The 23,577-nt window shown below is 42.1% G+C and overlaps 1 protein-coding gene across 5 annotated transcripts in view; it reads left to right on the top strand.

The window, feature by feature from the left end:
• Window positions 1-2,622: 2,622 nt before the first annotated feature.
• Window positions 2,623-23,577, top strand: part of FOXP3 (forkhead box P3) — a 43,816-nt gene continuing 22,861 nt past the window's right edge. For 2 of the 5 annotated variants that reach the window (XM_040405914.1, XM_040405909.1), the window contains exons 1-2: window positions 2,623-2,719; window positions 3,107-3,202. The gene's annotated coding sequence lies outside the window, so the exon portion shown is untranslated. Of the gene's footprint in view, window positions 2,720-3,106; window positions 3,203-4,198; window positions 4,287-8,165; window positions 8,205-22,329; window positions 22,518-23,577 lie in introns of those variants that run through there. The other 3 variants (XM_040405911.1, XM_040405912.1, XM_040405910.1) reach the window with 3 other exon arrangements.

The following is a 23,577-nucleotide window of genomic DNA, read 5'->3' as shown; positions in this document are numbered from 1 at the left end:
ATTAAAAAAAAAGAATGCGGAGCCTCTGATGCCACCAGATGTAAGATAGCTAGCCTATATGTCAATGTTCGACCTTTTAAACAGGCCTTGAGGATACCTTAAATAATAGCTAATCCAGCATCTCATCTACAGACAGTATTATAGCTAAGCCAGCACCTCATCTGCAAACAGATGTTTCAGGGTGATTGCCCCTTATCAATGTACAGCAGGGAGAACTGCCATAACTGGTTATGACACAAGGCCTATTTAAAAGGTTATAAACCTACAAAACCTCTCTGTCTAAAGCCGAAAGTACTTCACTCCACCTGGGACAACACACAATGTCATAGCAAAAAAAACTGTGGGACCAATTATCAAAAAATGATACCAACTTTATTTCAATAGTATATATAAAATATGGAGAAAAAGGGCAAGATGGAAAAGGTTATACAGAGAAGCGAGGGGCAAAAACCTTATTGGACAGCCATGTTACTCCGCAGAACTGTGATAGCAGTCTCCGGATAAAAGGCTACACCCTGTGCCTCACAAAAAATGGTCAAAAAAATATTAAATAAATAAACAAGAGAAATTATAACAAAAGTAATAATAATATACACCACCCACCCCAATAAGGGATTATGGTGTAAAACTCTTGCTGCAAAATAAGCTATAGCCACCATTTCATATCAGGCACACAGTATAGGACCCAATATAACTATGTAAAAAATACGAAGTGGATGAGAAGTAACCAACGTCCAACCTCAGTATATAACATAGGTCTAGTATAGACAATGTGGCATATCGGTATAACCATGGACACATTATACAAGGGATGTACCTGAAGACATTGTCTGACCAAAAGGAGAAAAGCCCCAAGCGCAAGACCTCCATATACTATATACACACTATACACTATATATACACTATACTTTATATATACTATTGAAATAAAGTTGGCATAATTTTTGGATAATTGGTCCCACAGTTTTTTTTTTTGCTATGACTATTTGAAAGGTTAAGCATTGACTAGTGGGCTAGCTACCCTATATCTGGTGTCATCAGAGGCCCAGCTTTCTTTTCTTTTTGTAAAGAGAGTTAATTTGTATATTTTTTTACAAAGAGAAGCATTGCCTGGCTTATAAAAATTCTTACATCTACGGTCTCCATAAGGAGAAATAGTACCCCCATGAATACTAATGAACTGTTAATATTTACTGATGATATGACTTGTGTGTTCAAGACAGTGGACATTAAGTCGAAATCTTCTATTATAACAAAAGTGTGGGTCTTCAATAATTCACCCAGGTGGGCCCAAGCAATTTCATAAACTTATTAGCAAAGAGGTCTCTTTCAAGGAAGAGAACCATCTCACTAGGGCCACCTCTTAGAAGTGGCTCCCTAAGAGTCAAAATCCAACTTTCCAACAAGCCTTGGGATTTGACAAGGGAATATAACCAAGACAGATATCCAAGCTTGGCTTGGCGATATTCCCTTATCAAATCCCAAGGCTTGTTGGAAAGTCAGATTTTGCCTCATAGAAAGCCACGTCCAAGAGGTGGCCCTAGTGAGATGGTTCTCTTCCTTGGAGATACCTATTGGCATATTTGTTTCCCATAAGTCTCCATACCATGGAGAACATCCGGTAAGTCTTCATACAGGGCTGTTCTCTTTAAGGAGATTCAGCACCCTGCCTAATTCATAAGCCTATTAGGAAATACTGAGTTAATAGAAGGAGGTCCTCTATTAAAGGGAATCTGTCACCATGATCTTGGACTATTATCTACAGTAATACACGGAGTCCAGATTACTACTTTTTACTTTCCTACTGTCCCCCATTCCCCTGCTGTCAGTGTATAAAGCTGCACTGAATTACACTGTCGGGACTGCATGTGCGCATGAGTCCTTTCCATGTGCGCATGTGTATTTCAGCACAGCTTTGAGCACTGGCAGTAGGAGAACGGGGGGCAGTAGGAAAATAAAAAAGATGATCTGGCCGTATTACTAATGTATTACCTCGGGTAATAGTGCAGAATCATGGAGACAGATTCCCTTTAAGGATGGTCATCTCCTGGCCAGGATGAAGATCACTTGCAAAGAGTGTCTCTTATTATGGAGGACCTGTCCTGTCCTCTGTTACATACACAACCCATTGATCTTAATGGACATTGTGTAATGCTTAATTTCACCTGTGTGCCAGCTTTTCTCACAGATTAGAGCTGATTGATGGAGAACATTTTTTTTTAACCAACGTCTAGTCAAGGAACCCTTCAGACAGATAGGTATTGTCCAAAGTGGAGAACCCCATTACACAGTATGTAATTTTTTAAATCTTTGTAATATTCCATATAAGCTGGGATTGCATTCTAACTTTAACATGCAGTCGATAGAAATCACTTTTCGCAGAATCAGACTTTTTTTTAAACAAAAACACAGAAAAAAAAAAAGCAAATCTAGAGTTACGATTCTAGGTTCTCAGTGTGGATAAAGCAGAATCAGTGTCCCTCTGTCAGGCAGAATGGTTTGATATGACGTCAGTTCTTGGCTTCAAGATGAAAGGGCACTCTTGAGATAAAAGACCGAGCCTTTACCTGAAGGTCTGTAAGAGCCCAGATGAAGCCCAGAAGAAGCACCCTGTCCGCTTCAAGCAGCACACTCTCTACGAGCGAAGTCTCCGGCCAAGAAGCCAGGCACGGTGGACATTCAAGAATCGGAATGGGATTGCATGGCTCTAAATAAAGAGGTGAGGACACAGGAAGGAAAAGACAAAGCCGGGATTTAAGGAAATGTTTATTGTAAAGGAGACCTCTTCTGTCAGTGAGCTGCCTCAATAACATTCTTGTTGGTGGCTTAGAAGGACATCCGAAACAGGCCTGTGGGACAGCTGTGTCAGCCTTTTTAAAGCTCAGCACACAGTTGCTCTCGGAAGCCATCAGCATTGTGTATTTAACCTATTCATTGCCTAAAGGCCTAGAATTTTTGTGTCTATCCATCGAAATTTATGATTGAGAAGAGCCCAAAACTAGTTAATTCCAAAAACAATGAATATCCAACCAAACTAGCAATATCCTATCATATCTGTTGGATGTTTACTCCTATCCTTCCCATAATATCTCACTTTGTTTTCTAGAACAAGGATATTTTGGTGGTGAAAGAACCAACGCAATGCATATCAATGGTGGTCCATGCATCCAGACGGTGGTATGGTCCACCGAACTGGACATAAGTAAGTAGAACCACACATGACTTTATATTGTCCAGTACATGATACATTTCATAGTCCGGTCATAGAGTATGAGGCATCGTTCCGTTCTGTTCACCCTCAAAGAGACCCTCAAAAAGATTGGAAATTGACTTACTATACTCTTATATTACCATCGCTCATTTTTAGACTTTACTGTCTATAAATGAGTGGAGAACATTCCAGATACATCTCTCTTTGTACTCACTTTGTATTAACTTTTGGATTTTTTAAAATGACTAGGCTTGGGCTCCTTAGTGCTTGTTGAAGCCTGTCTGAAGTTCTAGCCCGGAAAGTTTAAAGAGATATTGAGAATAAATTATGTCTAATGAGTTATCACTCATCTTCATTTAACTTGCAAAGCATGCCACAAAGTTCTACCTCCCCCTGGTCCCCCAGGCTGGCACTGAGACAAAAACTATTTTTTGCTCTAAGAAGGATCTTGCCAAGATTGTCGTTCACATTCTGGATCACATTCTGTATGAAAATTTGAAGTTGTCTCCTCACCCAAGAACATAAAAGTTAATAAATCACCATAACAATAGTCTATCAATATCTTTAGGGACAGGTTAATGGACTTGATTTCTAACTCAACAATTTGCAGAAATCGTTACGGACCGGGGTCTACACACATGGAGTCTAAAGTTGACCTGGTGTTTGGCTAAAGCTGGATCAAGCTAACGTTCAAGTCTATAATGGGTTCTGAAAAGTGTAAAACCCAAAATAATCTAAGAAAAAAATAAAAATAATTAAGAGTATGTGAATAGACCCATCCATTGTAGGCTCTGCCTCGAAGTGATCATTCTCTTCCCTTGCGGTTACGTTGATATTTTTGTAACCTTTTCTTAACATGAACTATAGATTTCTTAAGAACATCAAGAAAAAAGAAAAAAAAACTCTCAAAATTGCAGTGAAGTCGGTTTTCATGTAAAATGCTAAAATGTCCAATTTCCGTGAGGTCAGAGGCACAGCCAATGATGGGGATGACACCGCGTTTCCTTGCGGTATAAGTAGGGACTGTTTTGGGCACTTTTTTCTAAATCATCTGACCGTCACCAGGAAGAAAGAGGTAAGGGATAAGGAGGGAGGGTGTGAATGTATACCGACTGATTGAGTTTTTATCTACCGTAAATATTTACATGATAATAATAATAATAAAATATGTTTAAATCTACCTTCAAAATGTTTATAATATTTTTTACAAGAAACACAGTATAGATAGTACGAATATTCCTCATAGTATTTTTAATATTATATTTTAAATGATTATTTATTTTTAATTATTTTATTTTTACTATAGCTTTGATTTTATTGTTCCTATAACTTGTACCCAGAGAGAGTTATGTGTAAAATATCCGCTTATGCTTTATTTTATTTTTAACTAATACATTTTCTTTTTTTCATCATTTTAAACTTTTGGATTAAAATAGACAGATGATAGATAGATAAATATGCATAGATAGATAGATAATGAGATCGATAGATAGATAGCTAGATAGATAGATAGATAATGAGATAGATAGATAGATAGATAGATAGATAGATAGATAATAGATAGATAGATAGATAGATAGATAGATAATAGATAGATAGATAGATAGATAGATAGATAGATAGATAATGAGATAGATAGATAGATAGATAGATAATGAGATAGATAGATAGATAGATAGATAGATAGATGGATAATGAGATAGATAGATAGATAGATAGATAGATAGAGGGATAGATAGATAGATAGATACGAGATAGATAGATAGATAGATAATGAGATAGATAGATAGATAGATAGATAATGAGATAGATAGATAGATAATGAGATAGATAGATAGATAGATAGATAGATAGATAGATAGATAGATAGATAGATAATGAGATAGATAGATAGATAATGAGATAGATAGATAGATAGATAGATAGATAAAAATAAACAATTCCTTGGGCCTCCTAAACAGTAAATCTGTCCTCTTACTGGGACTTTTCACTGCTTGAGAAAAGTCCCAGTAACACTATCTTTGATTTACTTTTCTGGAGGTACAAGGAATTTTTTATTTTTACTTTATTGGATGTTGGATCGCTTCCGCAGCCGCTGGCACACCACTACTATTCAACCGCTGTGCCGCTCACATCATTTGGAATTGTATAGATAGATAGATATAAACAGGGGCGTTGCTATAGCGGACCCCTCAGGAGGAATACTAAAAGATTTTATTGTCAGGGCCCCCTCAACAGTATTATACAATGACATTATATACAGTATATACGTGTAGACAACGGACAGAACGGCTGCCGGGTCTTGTCTGAGAGAGCAATCTTGACTGGAGTGGGGGTTGCACGTGAGTTGGGGGTTGTGAAGTAGTTGCTGGGAGGGGGGGAGGGGGCGTTCAAAACTTTTCTGTGGGGCCCAGTCAGTTGTAGTTACGCCACTGGATACAAATGTAGATAAATAGAATAATAAATAGATACAAATATAGATAGATAGATAATAGATATGAAAGAGATAGATAGATAGATAGATAGATAGATAGATAGATAGATAGATAGATAGATAGATGATAGATATAGATAGATAGATAGATAGATACGAGATATATAGATAGATAGATATGAGAGAGAGAGAGAGAGAGAGAGAGATAGATAGATAAATTGAAATGCTAAATGTTTTACTTGGACGTGCCAATAAAGCTTTATTGAATTGAATATAGATAGATAGAGATATGAGATAGATAGATAGATAGATAGATATGAGATAGATAGATAGATAGATAGATAGATAGATAGATATGAGATAGATATGAGATAGATAGATAGATAGATAGATAGATAATAGATAGATAGATAGATAGATAGATAGATAGATATGAGATAGATAGATATGAGATAGATAGATAGATAGATAGATAGATATGAGATAGATAGATAGATAGATAGATAGATAGATAGATAGATATGAGATAGATAGATAGATAGATAGATAGATAGATATGAGAGAGAGAGAGATAGATAATATATAGATATATAAATGGCAATGTTAAATGTTTTTCTTGGACGTGCCAATAAAGCTTTATTGAATTGAATTGAATATAGATAGAGATATGATAGATAAATATGAGATAGGTGATAGATAGATAGATAGATAGATAGATAGATAGATAGATAGATAGATAGATAGATAGAAGATAGATAGATAGAGATATGACATAGATAGATAGATAGATAGAGATATTCTAAAGGGAAAGTTTGTCACTTTTGCTCCGTTCTCAGCTCTTTTAACATCTCAGAAAGGCCGATGACACCATTAACCCCCCCGATCTAATAGCTTATGCGGGGGTCTCCCCCTTCACATGCCGGGCCTCCTCCATGGTAACCCCCCACCCCCACTTCATACAGAAAGACAAACACATCTGTCAGCCCATAAATTAGACTCAAATCAAAGAAATGCAGGAGAAGATTAATGGAGGCTTTCTTATTAATGGGCCTTAATCTAGTAAACATAGAGCGGCGATATTCAGGAGGGCGCAGGCGGTATGGAAATGAAGTCCCAATTCCCTTTCGGACGAATCAATCGGGGTCTCGGCCTCCCATCTTTGTCCAGGTTTGGTTTAATCTACTGGGGGTCCAGCTCCTTTATCCTGCAGCTGATCGGTATAATCTGGTGGGAGGCCGGATTCTTTCTTTTCATTCGGAGTCCCCCGGCCGTGCGGACAGATGACTCCTTTATTCTTCTTCGCCAAATCTGGTTAATCTTTAGGGAGGCGATTCATTATGGAGCTGATAATGCTGCACCTCCTGATGGGGTCCTGGTCGCCCTTCTCTTTCTCTCCCCGTCCATGTGACATGTTCTTTTTTTACTTGTGACATAAATGACTTGAATCGGGGATGAGTTAAATCCATTACAAATCGATGTTATGTAGCAGAGCCAAGTTTGTCTTATTGCATGATGATATACTAGAACATGAGCAGACTTGTCATCGTACCCATATGATGCAGTTTAATGTCAAATTCGGATCTGCTACATCTGAATGAGCCATATAATGAAGTGTAATGTCAAATTCAGCACTGCTACATCTGTATGACCCATATGATGCAGTTTAATGTCAAATTCGGATCTGCTACAGCTGTATGACCCATATGATGCGGTTTAATGTCAAATTTGGATCTGCTACCTCTGTATGATCGGCCTGGCGTTTGATAAAGTATTAGCACATGACTACAGTAGTACTTCTATAGTATAGTACATATTAAAATAGCTATAGGGATTGTCCTGTTACAGAGTGTCTGATCGGCAGCGGCCCCACTGCTGGGGCACCCACCAGACATGAAAATGGGGGCCGTGTTTCCCAGAATGAATGGACGCTCCATTCAGCTCTATGGGACTGCTACAGATAGCCAAGAGTTGAACGGACTGGCAGTGCACATGCGTGTCCGCCGCTCCATTCATACAGGGGAACACAGGCCCCATTCTCATAATCCGCTAGTACCCCTATTAATTTAATATTTACTGGTGTTTTTTTCCCCCAAAAATGTCCTTAAATTGCGCCGTTAAGTTAGACCATGAAAATCCAGTGTTGGACCCATCCGGTTGTGATATTCATTTTGCTACGAAAGCGCCTGTCGCTTTAAATGTGATTAATCCTTTGCGTTGGTTTGTTTCAAGATTGCGGGCAGTGACGTCTCCAGGAAAGTACCGTCTGCCGATTAATGCACATTGGCCTCCTTCGACGCAACCCGCAACTGGGTAAAAATGACCGCAGTGACGCCAGAGGCGGCAGCTAGGCAGATAAAGCTGCATTTGCTTTTCTAAGAAACAGACCCAAAACCACCTTTTTTTATTTTTTTATTGAGCCATATCCCGTAGATGGTCCACACCCATTACCAAGCAATGAGTGCTAACTACTCCGAAAATCTAAAACCGCAGACCTATCAGTCCCACATAGGTAATGGTGGTGGTGATACGGCGCCTGCTATCAGCTTCATGTACATTTATGTTCGATTTTTCTTCTTTTCGTTTACATTTATTTTATATTCTCAGTGTATTGTAGGCCTAATTTGTAGAAAAAACTTGTAAAGATATTTTTGATGACTTTTAGACCTGTCTAAAAACCTATAGTAAACAGTATATACACAGAATAGAAAAACAAATTCTAATGTGCTTACAGATACAGAAGAATAGCTTAAAAGGAATGCAGAAAAGGACCTGTTGTTTACATAATTTTTTTTTTAGTTAAACATATTTTTGGGTGATTTTTTTATGCTCAGTTTTTCTGTGTCACTATCTATATCTATAGGATAGGTCATCAATATTAAAAGCCTGGAAAACCCCTTTAAAATCTCTGTTGGACAGATTTCTATCCTAAAAAATTGAAAGTCAGGAAGCAGTGAGTTTGAAAATCATAATGATGTTATGGTAGCACTCTGGGGCTCACCCTTCTGTTGCTGCAAGGTTCCCGAGTCTTCTGCTGGGGTCTGTGGCTTCCTTTTCATGCAGGCCATGGCCTGAACCTGCTTACAATATGCCTCTGTGCTTAGGGGATGCATGGGTGTCCACGAGCATGCACACCCTGATCTGTTCCAGCCTATGGCTGTGGCTATTTAAAGCACCTTCCCCCATAGAAGGATGTCTGAGTTTTAGGTTATCTAGCTTTCTAGTTCCTAGTGAAGGTGCGTTGTTCAGTTTGTCTGCCCTTGTACCGATTTCTGCCTGTTTTCCGACTCTGACCCTCTGCTGCCTTACCTGACCTGTATTGACCCTTAGCTGCCTCTGACCTCGGACTAGTTTCACAGATTCGCACATACTCTGCCTGACCTGACCTGACCTCTGTCTGTATCCTGACTACAGGTATTGCCTAACTCCTCAGTGCTTCCCAGCCAACTACACTAGGGCTATTCCAAGAGGTGATGGTCTGGTGGCTCCCCTAGTCCAGATCCCTGTATATGGGTAAAAGGGTGAAAACCAAGGGATGGCCAAGATAACACCCTTAGGTCCAGCCCTAAGTCAGACCAGTTTCACACCCACTGCCCGTAACAAAAGACAGTCACACTGTATCTAGAAGCCTGGGGAGCACTATACACTATAAAGACACTGAACTAGTAGGGAATGCAGGGAAAGTAGAGCTCAGCTCTCAGCTTGCAGAATGGGAATGCAGCTCTGGATGAGAATGGGCTGTAATAAAAGCTGTAACTCTAAATGGTGCCTACAGGTAGATGCATCCCTTAGGCCAGATCATATTACAGGCTGGTAACACAGATGAGGGTCCCGGAATTCAGGAACTCACAGCATCATAAGTCCCTGTGATGTTGTGAATTCAGGTCAGTAGACCTGCGGACAATCCTCTGTAACATGGGATCACCAGTACTACCGTAATACAACCGTCCCTAAACTGGCCTCAGTAAGTAAAGCACTTAGCAGTATAGGATTTGATTGACTTATTAGTGGTAAATTGTTGTAGATTTATGGATTTCATTGGAAAACTGTATTAATTATTCATTCTTTTAATAAAGCCTGATGTTTGCACTGTGGCGAAGATCGCGGCTTTCATCTTGTAGGGCCTGGAAGACATCCTACTTCATAATAACCAGGCGGTAATAATACTAATTACTGATTGCACTGATAGGAGATGTTATTAGAGTGAGGGGATATTAGCAGAAAGCTCTTGTAATATTAATTTCAGGTAACTCTACAAATTGTCCTCAGCTGTTCTCTGCCGGCACAATTCCCTCATCACAGCTTTTTTCCATGTGTAATGAGACATATTTGCATTTTAATCTGTTAATGAACATACTTATTAATTAGGAGGCACCACACTCCAAATCTCACCCTGCTGACACTATGGGGGACTTCATGGAGTCACAGGCCCCCTGGTGTTAGAAGGGAAAACTGCTTCATGGTTCCTAACTGATTATCATCTATCTATCTCATATCTATCTCATATCTATCTATCTATCTATCTATCTATCTATCTATCTATCTATTATCTATCTATTATCTATTATCTATCTATTATCTATCTATTATCTATCTATTATCTATCTCATATCTATCTATTATCTATCTCATATCTATCATCTATCTATCTCATATCTATCTATCTATCTATCTATCTATTATCTATCTCATATCTATCTATTATCTATTATCTATCTCATATCTATCTATCTATTATCTATCTCATATCTATCTATCTATCTATTATCTATCTATCTATCTATTATCTATCTCATATCTGTCTATTATCTATCTCATATCTATCATCTATCTATCTCATATCTATCTATTATCTATCTATCTATTATCCATTATCTATCTATCTATCTATCTATCATCTATCTATCTATCTATTATCTATCTCATATCTATCTATTATCTATCTCATATCTATCATCTATCTATCTCATATCTATCTATTATCTATCTATCTATTATCCATTATCTATCTATCTATCTATCTATCTATTATCTATCTATCTATCTATTATCTATCTCATATCTATCTATTATCTATCTCATATCTATCATCTATCTATCTCATATCTATCTATTATCTATCTATCTATTATCCATTATCTATCTATCTATCTATCTATCTATCTATCTATCTATCTATCATCTATCTATCTATCTATCTATCTATCTATCTATCTATTATCTATCTCATATCTATCTATTATCTATTATCTATCTCATATCTATCATCTATCTATCTATCTATCTATCTATCTCATATTTATCTATCTATCTTATATCAATCTACCTATCGATCTATCTATTATCTATCTTTCTTACATCGATCTACCTATTATCTATCTATCTCTCTCATAACTATGTATTTATCTATCTAATATATATCTGTCTATATCTATCTATCTGTATCTATCTATGTTCTGTTTATCTATCTTAAATTTGTCTATTCATCTAATATCTATCTATCTATCTATCTATTTATTACATCTATCTCATATCTATCTATCTATCTATCTATCTATCTATCTATCTATCTATCTATCTATCTATCTATCTATCTATCTATCTTTCTATCTAATGTCTATTATCTATCTATCTAATGTCTATTATCTATCTATCTATCTATCTATCTATCTATCTATCTATCTATCTATCAGGTCCTGGTTCTTGACTGGGTACACTGTCCTTGGCTTCACTTGCACACTGCCCGCACCGTTCTCTCTTCCCTAGTAATTTACATACACATGGATGCTGTATTACATTGTCTTTTTATATATAATGCTAAAAAGGCAGTTTTAAGGGGAATCACCTATATATATATTTTTTTTATTTACAATTAAAGGGATCTTCCAGTGGTAGAAAATAGCTTTGCATGGGCTACAAATCGTTTTAAAAAAATAGCAGAGCTCACACTCACCTCTCTGATCCCTCTGACCTGTATAGAGGTCATTGTGCAGGGATGGGAAGAGGTAACATTGTGCAGGGATGGGAAGAGGTAAGCTCTGACATAATCTATAGCGAATGGCAGATCCTGTGTTACCTATATGTCTGCATGTTTGTCTGTCTGTCTATCTATCATCTTTCCTTGTTATCCTGCCAGTGATGATAATGAGATAACTGCTGAGAATGATCTCTACAGAACAGGAAGTGTCTTAAAATTACACTTGGTGCTGAGCATAAAAACTGCAGGATTTTAGGATTTTTTGTAAGTATAGATAGTGACGCAAATGTTTTTTTTTTTTTTTTTTTTAAAAGCATGAAAAATTATTAAAAATGTTTTACATAAAAAAACTATAGGTCATTTTCGGATGACACCTTCCTTTAACAGTGGTATGGTTCCCTTAAATTCCATGCTAGTTCCTCAGGATACAAAAAAAATCTAGTGACGGGTTTCCTTTAATATTATACATTCAATACATTTGCTACTCTTTTAGGGAATTGCACTATTAGCGACTTTCCCCAGAGTAATAATAATATATATATATATATATATATATATATATATATAAAAATTGAATAAAACTTCTTGGTTAAGACGTAAAAATGATCGAAAAACAGAAAAAAAAAAAACTGTTTTCAGGTAACTGAATAATGCAACAAGCTCAGATCTCATTAGAATAAAGAGCGAAAATCTTGCTTGGCAGAAGACGTGGTGATTTCCCAGGTACAGTCAGACGCTGGCAGGCTGGCGCACAGTGACATTGGGAGAGCAGGCTGGCTCGTCCCCGGCGTCTGACATATAACACGGGTATCTGATTTCGTGCTGTGTTTTGAAGTGCACTGCCTGTTGGTGGTTCGCCACAAGACCTGTACTCTCTGAGATGAGCAGCTTGGCACGCCATCAGTCGCACAGGGCAGAGGCAGACAACCCTTCGCTGCGTGCCTTGCTTTGAGCTGGTAATTCCATTCCAAAAAACAGGTGCAAACGCTGAACCCGCTCCAGACTGGCTTCAGCCAAAGGAAAACAAACAAGGCCCAGCAATACGGGACAGCTGTCCCTCTATCCTTTCCAACTAGAGGACACCACATAGACAAGAAGGTGGCAAAAAAATCCAAGGGTCTCGGCCTTCGTCCCTTCTTAGGGTCTCGTCACTTCCAAAATATTTTGAAGTCATAATATTAAAACTCAGAATAAGGGCTCATGCACACGACCATATGTATTTTGCGGTCCGCAAAAAACACGGATAATGTCCGTGTGCATTCCGTATTTTGCGGAACAGAACAGCCGGCCCCTGATAGAACAGTCCTATCCTTGTCCGTAATACGGACGATAATAGGACACATTCTTTTTTTTTTTCCGGAACATACGGAAACGGAATTCCCACGGAATAACTTCTGTTTTTTTTGCGGACCCATTGAAATGAATAGTTCCGCATACGGTCCGCCCAAAAAAAAACACAGAACGAACACGGAAAGAAAATACGTTCGTGTGCATGGGCCCTGGTCCATTCACACTTCTGCAAGTGTTTTGCGGGTTCGCAAATTGCGGATCTGCAAAACGCGGACACCGGCCATGTGATAGAAATGCCTATTCATGTCTTTTTTGTGGGGCCGCGGAACGGAACTACGGATGCGCACAGCGCACGTTGTGCTGTCCGCATCTTTTGCAGCCCCATTGAAATGAATGGGTTCCGCAAAATTGCGGAATGGATGCCGGCCCATTCATACGGACGTGTGAATGGACCCTAAGGGCTCATGCACACGACCGTATGTATTTTGTGGTCCGCAAAAAACACGGATTCACAAAAAAAAAAACGGATGACATCTGTGTGAGGTCTGTGTTGCATCCGTTTTTTCTGCGGATCCATTGCAACAATGCCTGTCCTTATCCGCAAAAAGGACAAGAATAGGACATACGGCACATTGACACGACCGTATGAATGGGTCTGCATCCGTTCCCCAATTTTGCGAAACGGTACGAACCCATTAATTTCAACGGGGCCACAAAAGATGCAAACGGCATACTTTTTTTTTGGGCGGAACGGACATACGGACACGTCATTTCCCTTTATTTTTTTTAAAAATGGCATGAAAATGTCACATTTTTGTGTGCCATTGCACAAAAATGTTGTGATTTTTTTTTTAATGCAGATTATGTTACTTTTTTACTTTTACGTTTTTTTGTTATCAGTGATTGGGGCACTGTGTCTTAAAGGGGTTATCCCATGACTAATGTAAAAAAATGAAAATCAGACATCATATAGAACATGACAATCTCTTTTTAACAAAGCTAGAACCAGCCCCGGACCTCACATGGATCCAGAGATCTCCCCATTCATTGCTCTGCTAGATATATATCAAGCCGACAGCTCAAGGGGAGTGTCTTTTCTGCTGCAGCTCAGGGGGTGTGTCCCCTCTCTCCCTATCACAGCTCAGGAGGCAGTTGAAGGATGGAACTGAGCATGTGCGGCCATCTCAGTGAGCCAAAGAAATGACATAAAAAAACAAACAATAGGTGGCGCTATACAGATACATTTCATTGAATAACTTAGTGGCTATGCTAAATTTTTAATTACATGCAATTACAAAAGTATTCAGATCCAGGTAATGGTTTGAAAACTGTAGAATATTTTTCATGGGACAACCCCTTTAATGATTGATCTTCCATAGAGGCAGACAGTACGGCCATTATGGGGCTTTAGCAGAAAGGGGGTCATCCCTGGTTGATTTTTATCCCATTTGATACTGATTGGAGAGAACCTGTGAAGCACTCAGACAGGAAGATGTGAGTGCCATAAAAGGAACATGGAAGCCCTTCTGTCCTGGGAGGCAAAACCTGACCTTATACTAGAGGCCATTTAAAAGGGAACCCGTGAGCAAAATTATCCTGCTCAAACCACATGCAACATGAAGCAGCAACAGGCTCCCTCATGATGAAGAACTATGAAGTCGGAGAAGCCGGAGAGGTGCCTTCCCTGGGCGGCATGAATCTGCCTTTTTTAATTTCTGCCTTGGAGCTGACACTCTTCTATTTGCTCCAATGCCTAAATGACGGTAAAGGTGGCCATACGTATTAGTCAACTGTCGGCTTCGTCTGCATGTTGATTTCACTTTTTGTTCTCAGGTGAGATAAGCCGCCTCTAGAGGACTTTGGCAGCCTGTTACTCCCCTCACCCCCTTGAAAACACTTGCATGCTTGGCCAAAACGAGTGTGCATGTGTATGGGGATTTTTATATGATCAACTAATAGGCCAACAGACCTGTCACCATAATAAATGTGTAAACAGTTTAAATGGGCTAAATAGTGCTGCTTCCCTGAGCAGGGCATAGTTTCTTTTATTTTTTATCTTGAGCTATGTCTCCCTAAACCTACGGTGCCTAATATGCAAATTTGAAGTGACCCACTTCACTTTTTTTTGCCTGGGGCAGTTTCTTCCCCAATCTGACGTTGTCCACTCATCACAGGCTGTGCCATAGTGGCTTGCTACAGCATGATCCCATGAGCCTCATCGCAGGCTGTGCCATAGTGGCCTGCTGCAGCATGATCCCATGAGCCTCATCGCAGGCAGTGCCAGAGTGGCCTGCTGTAGCATGATCCCATGAGCCTCATCACAGGCTGTGCCAGAGTGGCCTGCTGCAGCATGATCCCATGAGCCTCATCGCAGGCTGTGCCAGAGTGGCCTGCTGCAGCATGATCCCATGAGCCTCATCGCAGGCAGTGCCATAGTGGCCTGCTGTAGCATGATCCCATGAGCCTCATCGCAGGCAGTGCCATAGTGGCCTGCTGCAGCATGATCCCATGAGCCTCATCGCAGGCTGTGCCATAGTGGCCTGCTGCAGCATGATCCCAGGAGCCTCATCGCAGGCTGTGCCAGAGTGGCCTGCTGTAGCATGATCCCATGAGCCTCATCGCTGGCTGTGCCAGAGTGGCTTGCTGCAGCATGATCCCAGGAGCCTCATCGCAGGCTGTGCCAGAGTGGCCTGCTGTAGCATGATCCCATGAGCCTCATCACAGGCTGTGCCAGAGTGGCCTGCTGCAGCATGATCCCATGAGCCTCATCACAGGCTGTGCCAGAGTGGCCTGCTGCAGCATGATCCCATGAGCCTCATCGCAGGCAGTGCCATAGTGGCCTGCAGTAGCATGATCCCATGAGCCTCATCGCAGGCAGTGCCAGAGTGGCCTGCTGTAGCATGATCCCATGAGCCTCATCGCAGGCAGTGCCAGAGTGGCCTGCTATAGCATGATCCCATGAGCCTCATCGCAGGCTGTGCCAGAGTGGCCTGCTGCAGCATGATCCCATGAGCCTCATCGCAGGCAGTGCCATAGTGGCCTGCTGCAGCATATCCCATGAGCCTCATCGCAGGCAGTGCCATAGTGGCCTGCTGTAGCATGATCCCATGAGCCTCATCGCAGGCAGTGCCAGAGTGGCCTGCTGCAGCATGATCCCATGAGCCTCATCGCAGGCTGTGCCAGAGTGGCCTGCTGTAGCATGATCCCATGAGCCTCATCGCAGGCAGTGCCATAGTGGCCTGCTGCAGCATGATCCCATGAGCCTCATCGCAGGCTGTGCCAGAGTGGCCTGCTATAGCATGATCCCATGAGCCTCATCGCAGGCAGTGCCATAGTGGCCTGCTGCAGCATATCCCATGAGCCTCATCGCAGGCAGTGCCATAGTGGCCTGCTGCAGCATGATCCCATGAGCCTCATCGCAGGCTGTGCCAGAGTGGCCTGCTGTAGCATGATCCCATGAGCCTCATCGCAGGCTGTGCCATAGTGGCCTGCTGTAGCATGAACCCATGAGCCTCATCGCAGGCTGTGCCAGAGTGGCCTGCTGAAGCATGAACCCATGAGCCTCATCGCAGGCTGTGCCAGAGTGGCCTGCTGTAGCATGATCCCATGAGCCTCATCGCAGGCTGTGCCAGAGTGGCCTGCTGCAGCATGATCCCATGAGCCTCATCGCAGGCACTGCCATAGTGGCCTGCTGCAGCATGATCCCATGAGCCTCATCACAGGCACTGCCATAGTGGCCTGCTGCAGCATGATCCCATGAGCCTCATCGCAGGCTGTGCCAGAGTGGCCTGCTATAGCATGATCCCATGAGCCTCATCGCAGGCTGTGCCAGAGTGGCCTGCTGTAGCATGATCCCATGAGCCTCATCGCAGGCAGTGCCATAGTGGCCTGCTGCAGCATGATCCCATGAGCCTCATCGCAGGCTGTGCCAGAGTGGCCTGCTGTAGCATGATCCCATGAGCCTCATCGCAGGCTGTGCCATAGTGGCCTGCTGTAGCATGATCCCAAGAGCCTCATCGCAGGCTGTGCCAGAGTGGCCTGCTGCAGCATGAACCCATGAGCCTCATAGCAGGCTGTTCCAGAGTGGCCTGCTACAGCATGATCCCAGGAGCCTCATCGCAGGCTGTGCCAGAGTGGCCTGCTGTAGCATGAACCCATGAGCCTCATCGCAGGCTGTGCCAGAGTGGCCTGCTGTAGCATGATCCCATGAGCCTCATCGCAGGCTGTGCCAGTGTGGCCTGCTGCAGCATGATCCCATGAGCCTCATCGCAGGCTCTGCCAGAGTGGCCTGCTGTAGCATGATCCCATGAGCCTCATCGCAGGCTGTGCCATAGTGGCCTGCTGTAGCATGATCCCATGAGCCTCATCGCAGGCTGTGCCATAGTGGCCTGCTGTAGCATGATCCCATGAGCCTCATCGCAGGCTGTGCCATAGTGGCCTGCTGTAGCATGATCCCATGAGCCTCATCGCAGGCACTGCCATAGTGGCCTGCTGCAGCATGAACCCATGAGCCTCATCGCAGGCTGTGCCAGAGTGGCCTGCTGTAGCATGATCCCATGAGCCTCATCGCAGGCTGTGCCATAGTGGCCTGCTGTAGCATGATCCCATGAGCCTCATCGCAGGCTGTGCCATAGTGGCCTGCTGTAGCATGATCCCATGAGCCTCATCGCAGGCTGTGCCATAGTGGCCTGCTGTAGCATGATCCCATGAGCCTCATCGCAGGCTGTGCCAGAGTGGCCTGCTGTAGCATGATCCCAGGAGCCTCATCGCAGGCTGTGCCAGAGTGGCCTGCTGTAGCATGATCCCATGAGCCTCATCGCAGGCTGTGCCAGAGTGGCCTGCTGCAGCATGATCCCATGAGATATAGCAAATCTTCTGTGACCACGCTGTATACTAAATTCAACCAGGACATTTCTCAGTGGTAGCATCTCACTCCACTCTAAGTTAGAAAATGTACTGGCTGAAGACAGTATATAGCATATTGACACAAGATTTTCTACATCTTGCAAGATCATGCTGCAGCAGGCCATTTTCATGCTGTCCGCAATGATTTGGCCCTGTAAGTTTAGGAGGACATATCTCAAGAATGGCGGGTCACAGGCAGATAAATGAAACAATGCCATGTGCACAGAAGCCGCGCTATTTAGCCCATATGAGCCATTCACATTTTGTAATATGGTGACAGGTCCTTTTTAATAGCTAGTCAGCCAACCCTCCTATTTAGTGACCACATATGCGTATATGGTCCATTTCGAGGTCACTGCTTCTTTAAGAAACTTCGCCACCCAGATCCTATATACTTATGCACTAGACCCTTACTTGCAAACACACTCACACTTGTGTTATACAAGTGCTAGTGACTTCACAGCCAAGTCTTAAGCGCCTGGAACGAAGGAGAAGGCAGCACCCGGGGTCCTCAGAGTTAATTACCATTCCCTGTGTCATTGTTTTCTTTTGTACATATTTTCCATCTGCTTTGGAGCCTATAAATACGCGGTGCTTCAGATTTCTCTGGCTCGGAGGAGGTGGTTTGATATAATACACATTGTTTATTCAGTCAACATTGTGCAACCCATTGGTAGAGATTAAATAACCGAGGAATGATTGGAGAATGATGTAAACATGTATTTTTAGCCCCTTTTTTCATGCAGATCACAATACGCTGCATAACGAGGCTGAACCATTCCAAAAAGCTAATTACTGTTTGCAAGCTTCGCCGTAAAACGGGGTCAGGGAAATGAATGCAAAGCATTATGGCTAATGTCTGCCATCATAGTGTTGGCTGCTGTGTGATTTATGATGTTTTATGCTTTTGTATGTCGGCAAAGTGCGATTGGTTCGAAGCGCACAGTCTGACTTTGAAATCATTTTTTCCGAAAAAGGAATTGCTCAAATAGCAACTTCCTAACATACTGCACACCTGGCGGCCGGGAATATGTGATATAAAACGTACATATCACCATACATCAGGATATCCCCAGCCAGGGTCTGTCACCTCTTCGGACATATCTGTTTTAGTAAAGAATTGTATTCCAAATTAAATGACCATTCTGGAATGTCTATTCTTGTGGCTCTATGTTGTGCCATTCCTCTATTATTCCTACTAGAAAAGACTGTACAGGGACACCCCCCCCCCCCCCAAACTGGTAACACCCAGATGGACCTATATCCATAATTCCTACTAGAAGGTTATGCATAAAGGTCCATCTCGGTATTCACAGTTGGGGGAAGTGTCCCTGTGCAGTCTGACACTACCAGTGCTGCTAGTGGCAGGCTGTGCAGGGACACACCCCAACTGGTAACACCCAGATGGACCTTTATCCATAAAGTTCTAGTAGGAGTAATTCCTACTAGAAGGTTATGCATAAAGGTCCACCTGGGTGTTATTAGCTGGGGGGTGCCGCTGTACAGTCTGACACTACCAGTGCTGCTAGTGGCAGGCTGTGCAGGGACACACCCCAACTGGTAACACCCAGATGGACTGAACTCCCATAGAAATGAATAGAGCGGCCTCACTCATTTGCGACTGGCCGCTCTGTTCATTTCGGGGGCCAGAACAGGATACGTAGCCCCCATTCTCGTGATCGGTGGGGGTCAATAAATTGCACATCGGTGCACTAGGCAGCCAACTATTCCACCTACCCCCCCCCCCCCCCCCCCACCCAGCTATGATAATACTCAGATATAGGACTACTGATTGTAACATGGGGGAGATTTACTTAGGGTGCATTCGCACAACCCTATTTTCGGTCCGTATCTGATCCCCAATTTTTAGGGGATTGCACGCAGACCCATTCATTTCTATGGGAACACAAAAAGTGCAGACAGAACACAGATGTCACCCGTGTGCTCTTCGCATTTGTGTGGACTTTCTGTAAATTATAGAACATGCCCTATTCTTTTCCTTTTGCCGACCTGTCACCTCTCCTGACACGTCTGTTTTCGCAACTACTTGCATCCCCCATGTAATAAATCTGGAGCATCTATTCATATGATTCCACAATGTGCCATTCCTTTATTATTCCTGCTAGATGTTATGAATTAAACACTAGCAGTTCGCCATAAAGGTTGAGATGGGTGTTACCAGTTAGGGGGGGGGGGGGGTAGCAAGAATGCAGGATCACCCCTAACTGGTGACACCCATCTGGACCTTCATTGCAAACTGCTAGTTCATAAATTCTAGTAGGAATAATAAAGGAATGGCACAACATAGAATCATAAGAATAGATGTTCCAGAATTGTTATTCGATGGTTGATGCAAGTAGTTACTAAAACATATGTGTCAGGGGAGGCAACAGCAACTTTTTAATATTTTCCAGCTCCTATGTCACATCCTGGGGTCTATGTGGTCATGAAATCTTCTTCTTTTTGTATTGTTCTGTAGTTTATTCAGCGCAAAGTCTCGGCTATTATTATAATGTCTGGTCCACAGCTGCCATCTAGTGTCTGCATCGCACATTCTCCAAATCTCCTAGTGTCATTTATGGCTGACTACCTAGTCTCCGCGTATTAGGCGTACACGTTGTCAGGGTCCTTCTACATGGGCTGATATTCTGCCCGGTAATGAGTACCGATTGGCAATAATAGCATAAGGCTACATGCACACGACCGTATGTGTTTTGCGGTTCACAAATTGCAGATGCGGATCCATTGTAACAATGCCCAAAACGGACAAGAATAGGACATGTTCTATTTTTTTTGCGGGGCTACGGAAAGGACATACTGATGCGGACAGCACACAGTGCGCTGTCCGCATTTTTTGCGGAACCCATTGAAATGAATGGGTCCGCATCCTATCCGCAAAAAAAAAACGGAACTGACACGGAAACAAACAACGTTCGTGTGCATGTAGCCTAATGATAGATGTTCGTTACCAGCAATTAATGTTGGCACGAGGATGTATGATTGTTCATTCCCATACAGCTTTCATATATCAGCAGCACAAAGTTATGATGCCGCAACGCAAAGCTACGCCCCCTACAAATAAAGGGGCAGTAGTCAAGTAGAGGAGCTTCCAGAAAATAAAAGTAAGAAGAAATGTTTTCATATTTAACATTATCTTTTATTTTTATTGTAATAAATGACATTTTTAAATATTATTTTTTAATAAAAAAAATAATCTTACTCCATCAACTAATCGTACCTTCAGAAAATAAAAGTAAGAAGACACTTTTAATATCTAATATTTTTCAAATAATTTTTATTGTCATAAATTGCATTTTTTTATATTATTTTCTAATAAAATGCTTAGCAAAAAAAAAACTTACTCCAGCAAAATTAGTTTTTTCCAAAAATAAAAGTAAGAAGACATTTTTAATATCTAATATTTCTCAAATAATTTATTTTGTCATAAATTGCATTTTTTTTATATTATTTTCTAATAAAATGTTTAGCAGAAAAAAATAAAAATCTTACTCCAGCTAATAATGTTATTTCCGAAAATAAAAGTAAGAAGACATTTTTAATATCTAATATTTCTCAAATAATTTTTATTGTAATAAATTGCATTTTTTTATATTATTTTCTAATAAAATGTTTAGCAAAAAAAAATAAAAAATCTTATTCCAGCAAATAATCTTACCTGAAAATAAAAGTAAGAAGAAATTTTTAACAGCTAATATTTTTTTAAATATTTTTTTGCAATAAATTGCATAAAAAAAAAAAAAAATGTTTAGCAAAAAACAAACAAATTCTTACTCCAGCAAATCTGCCATTTTGCACTCCGCAGATCCGCAAAATACAGATACCGGCCGTGTGAATCCCACACTTTCCTAGGGCCCTATTCTAGAAATGCCTATTCTTGTCTGCAAAACGGCCCCTTAGAAATGAATGGGTCTGCGCGCGCAAAAAATGCGGACCAAAAATACGGTAGTGTGAATGAAGCCTAAGGGCTCATGCACACAAACATAGTTTTTTTTCCGTTTCCGTTCTGTTTTTTTACAGGTTCGTATGCGGAACCATTCACTTCAATGGGGCTTAAGAAAAAACTGAAATTTCTCTGTGTGCATTCCGTGTCCGTCTGTCCCTAAAAAAAATAGAACATGTCCTATTCTTGTCCATTTTGCGGACAAGGAGAGGCATGGTTACAATGGTTCCGAACAAAACGGACGTCACGTGGATCTCATCCGTTTTTTTTTTGCAGATCCGTGTTTTGCGGACCACAAAATACATACGGTCGTGTGCATGAGCCCTAACACTGAATATTCTCTGTCATTTCATATGGTTATAATCTGGATTTTCCAAGTATCTACATAAAATAAAAAATGTTTAAAAAAAAGTCCCGTCCAATGTCGGCAGTGACGTCCGACTACTCCTCCTTGTAAAGGTTACCGCGAGATGTAGAGAAGGGGCTTCTCATTCATGAAGAGCCGCAGGAGGGGAGGCCGCAGATGCAGACACTTCCCACGTTGGCTTCATTTCCTGTAAAAAACATCTCAGACGAGAGAAACCAACAGACGGCGTACTCAAAAACCAGGAGTACCCGTCACAACGGAAAACCGCTCTGTGGTGGGGGAGGGGAGTTTCCATTGGAAAGTGGCATGTTTAGATCTCTTTGTAGTAGAAGGCTCAGTTGTCTGGAGACAGGTGGCAATGTCCACAGCGGATGGGTAGGTCCTCCTGCCACACTGCAGTTGTGTGTCACATGGACTGAGAGGCATTCCTGTGTCAGTGAACTTCAAAACGCACCGTCCATGATAGGGGTGATAGTTCGTAAATTGAGCTGTGTCTGGTATTGCAGCTCAACCCCATGCATTTAAATGGAGATGAGCTGCAATACCAATAACTACCCATGGACAAGAGTGGCGCTCTTTCTAGAAAACAGAAAAGCAGACCGATCACAATTGTTTTGTTATGCTTTGTTAGACATAGTGCACATTGCGTCTGAGCTCTATATATATGGCGGGAAAGATCCCAGCCGGTATGTCAGAAGCGTCTACCGCCAACGGAAGGGTCAAACGCAGTGTACACAGCCGGTATGTCAGAAGCGCCTACCGCCAACGGAAGGGTCAAACGCAGTGTACACAGCCGCTATGTCAGAAGCGTCTACCACCGACGGAAGGGTCAAACACTGTGCGCACAGCCGGTATGTCAGAAGCGCCTACCACCGACGGAAGGGTCAAACGCAGTGTACACAGCCGGTATGTCAGAAGCGTCTACCGCCAACGGAAGGGTCAAACGCAGTGTACACAGCCGGTATGTCAGAAGCGCCTACCACCGACGGAAGGGTCAAACGCAGTGTACACAGCCGGTATGTCAGAAGCGCCTACCACCGACGGAAGGGTCAAACGCAGTGTACACAGCCGGTATGTCAGAAGCGTCTACCGCCAACGGAAGGGTCAAACGTTGTGTCCACAGCCGGTATGTCAGAAGCGTCTACCACCGACGGAAGGGTCAAACACTGTGTGCACAGCCGCTATGTCAGAAGTGTATACCTCCGACGGAAGAGACAACCGCTGTGTCCACAGCCTCTATGTCAGAAGCGTATACTTCCGACGGAAGGGTCAAACGTTATGTGCACAGCCGGTATGTCGGAAGTGTATACCCCTGACGGAGGGGTCCACCGCCTTGTGCACAGGCGGTATGTCAGAAGCGTATATCTCTCATGGAAGAGTCAAACACTGTGTGCACAGCCGCTATGTCAGAAGCGCCTACCTCTGACGGAAGGGT

Source organism: Bufo bufo, chromosome 8 (genome assembly GCF_905171765.1).
Source record: "Bufo bufo chromosome 8, aBufBuf1.1, whole genome shotgun sequence".
NCBI classification, from domain to species: Eukaryota; Metazoa; Chordata; class Amphibia; order Anura; family Bufonidae; genus Bufo; species Bufo bufo.
This window is presented reverse-complemented; position numbering and strand designations above follow the sequence as displayed.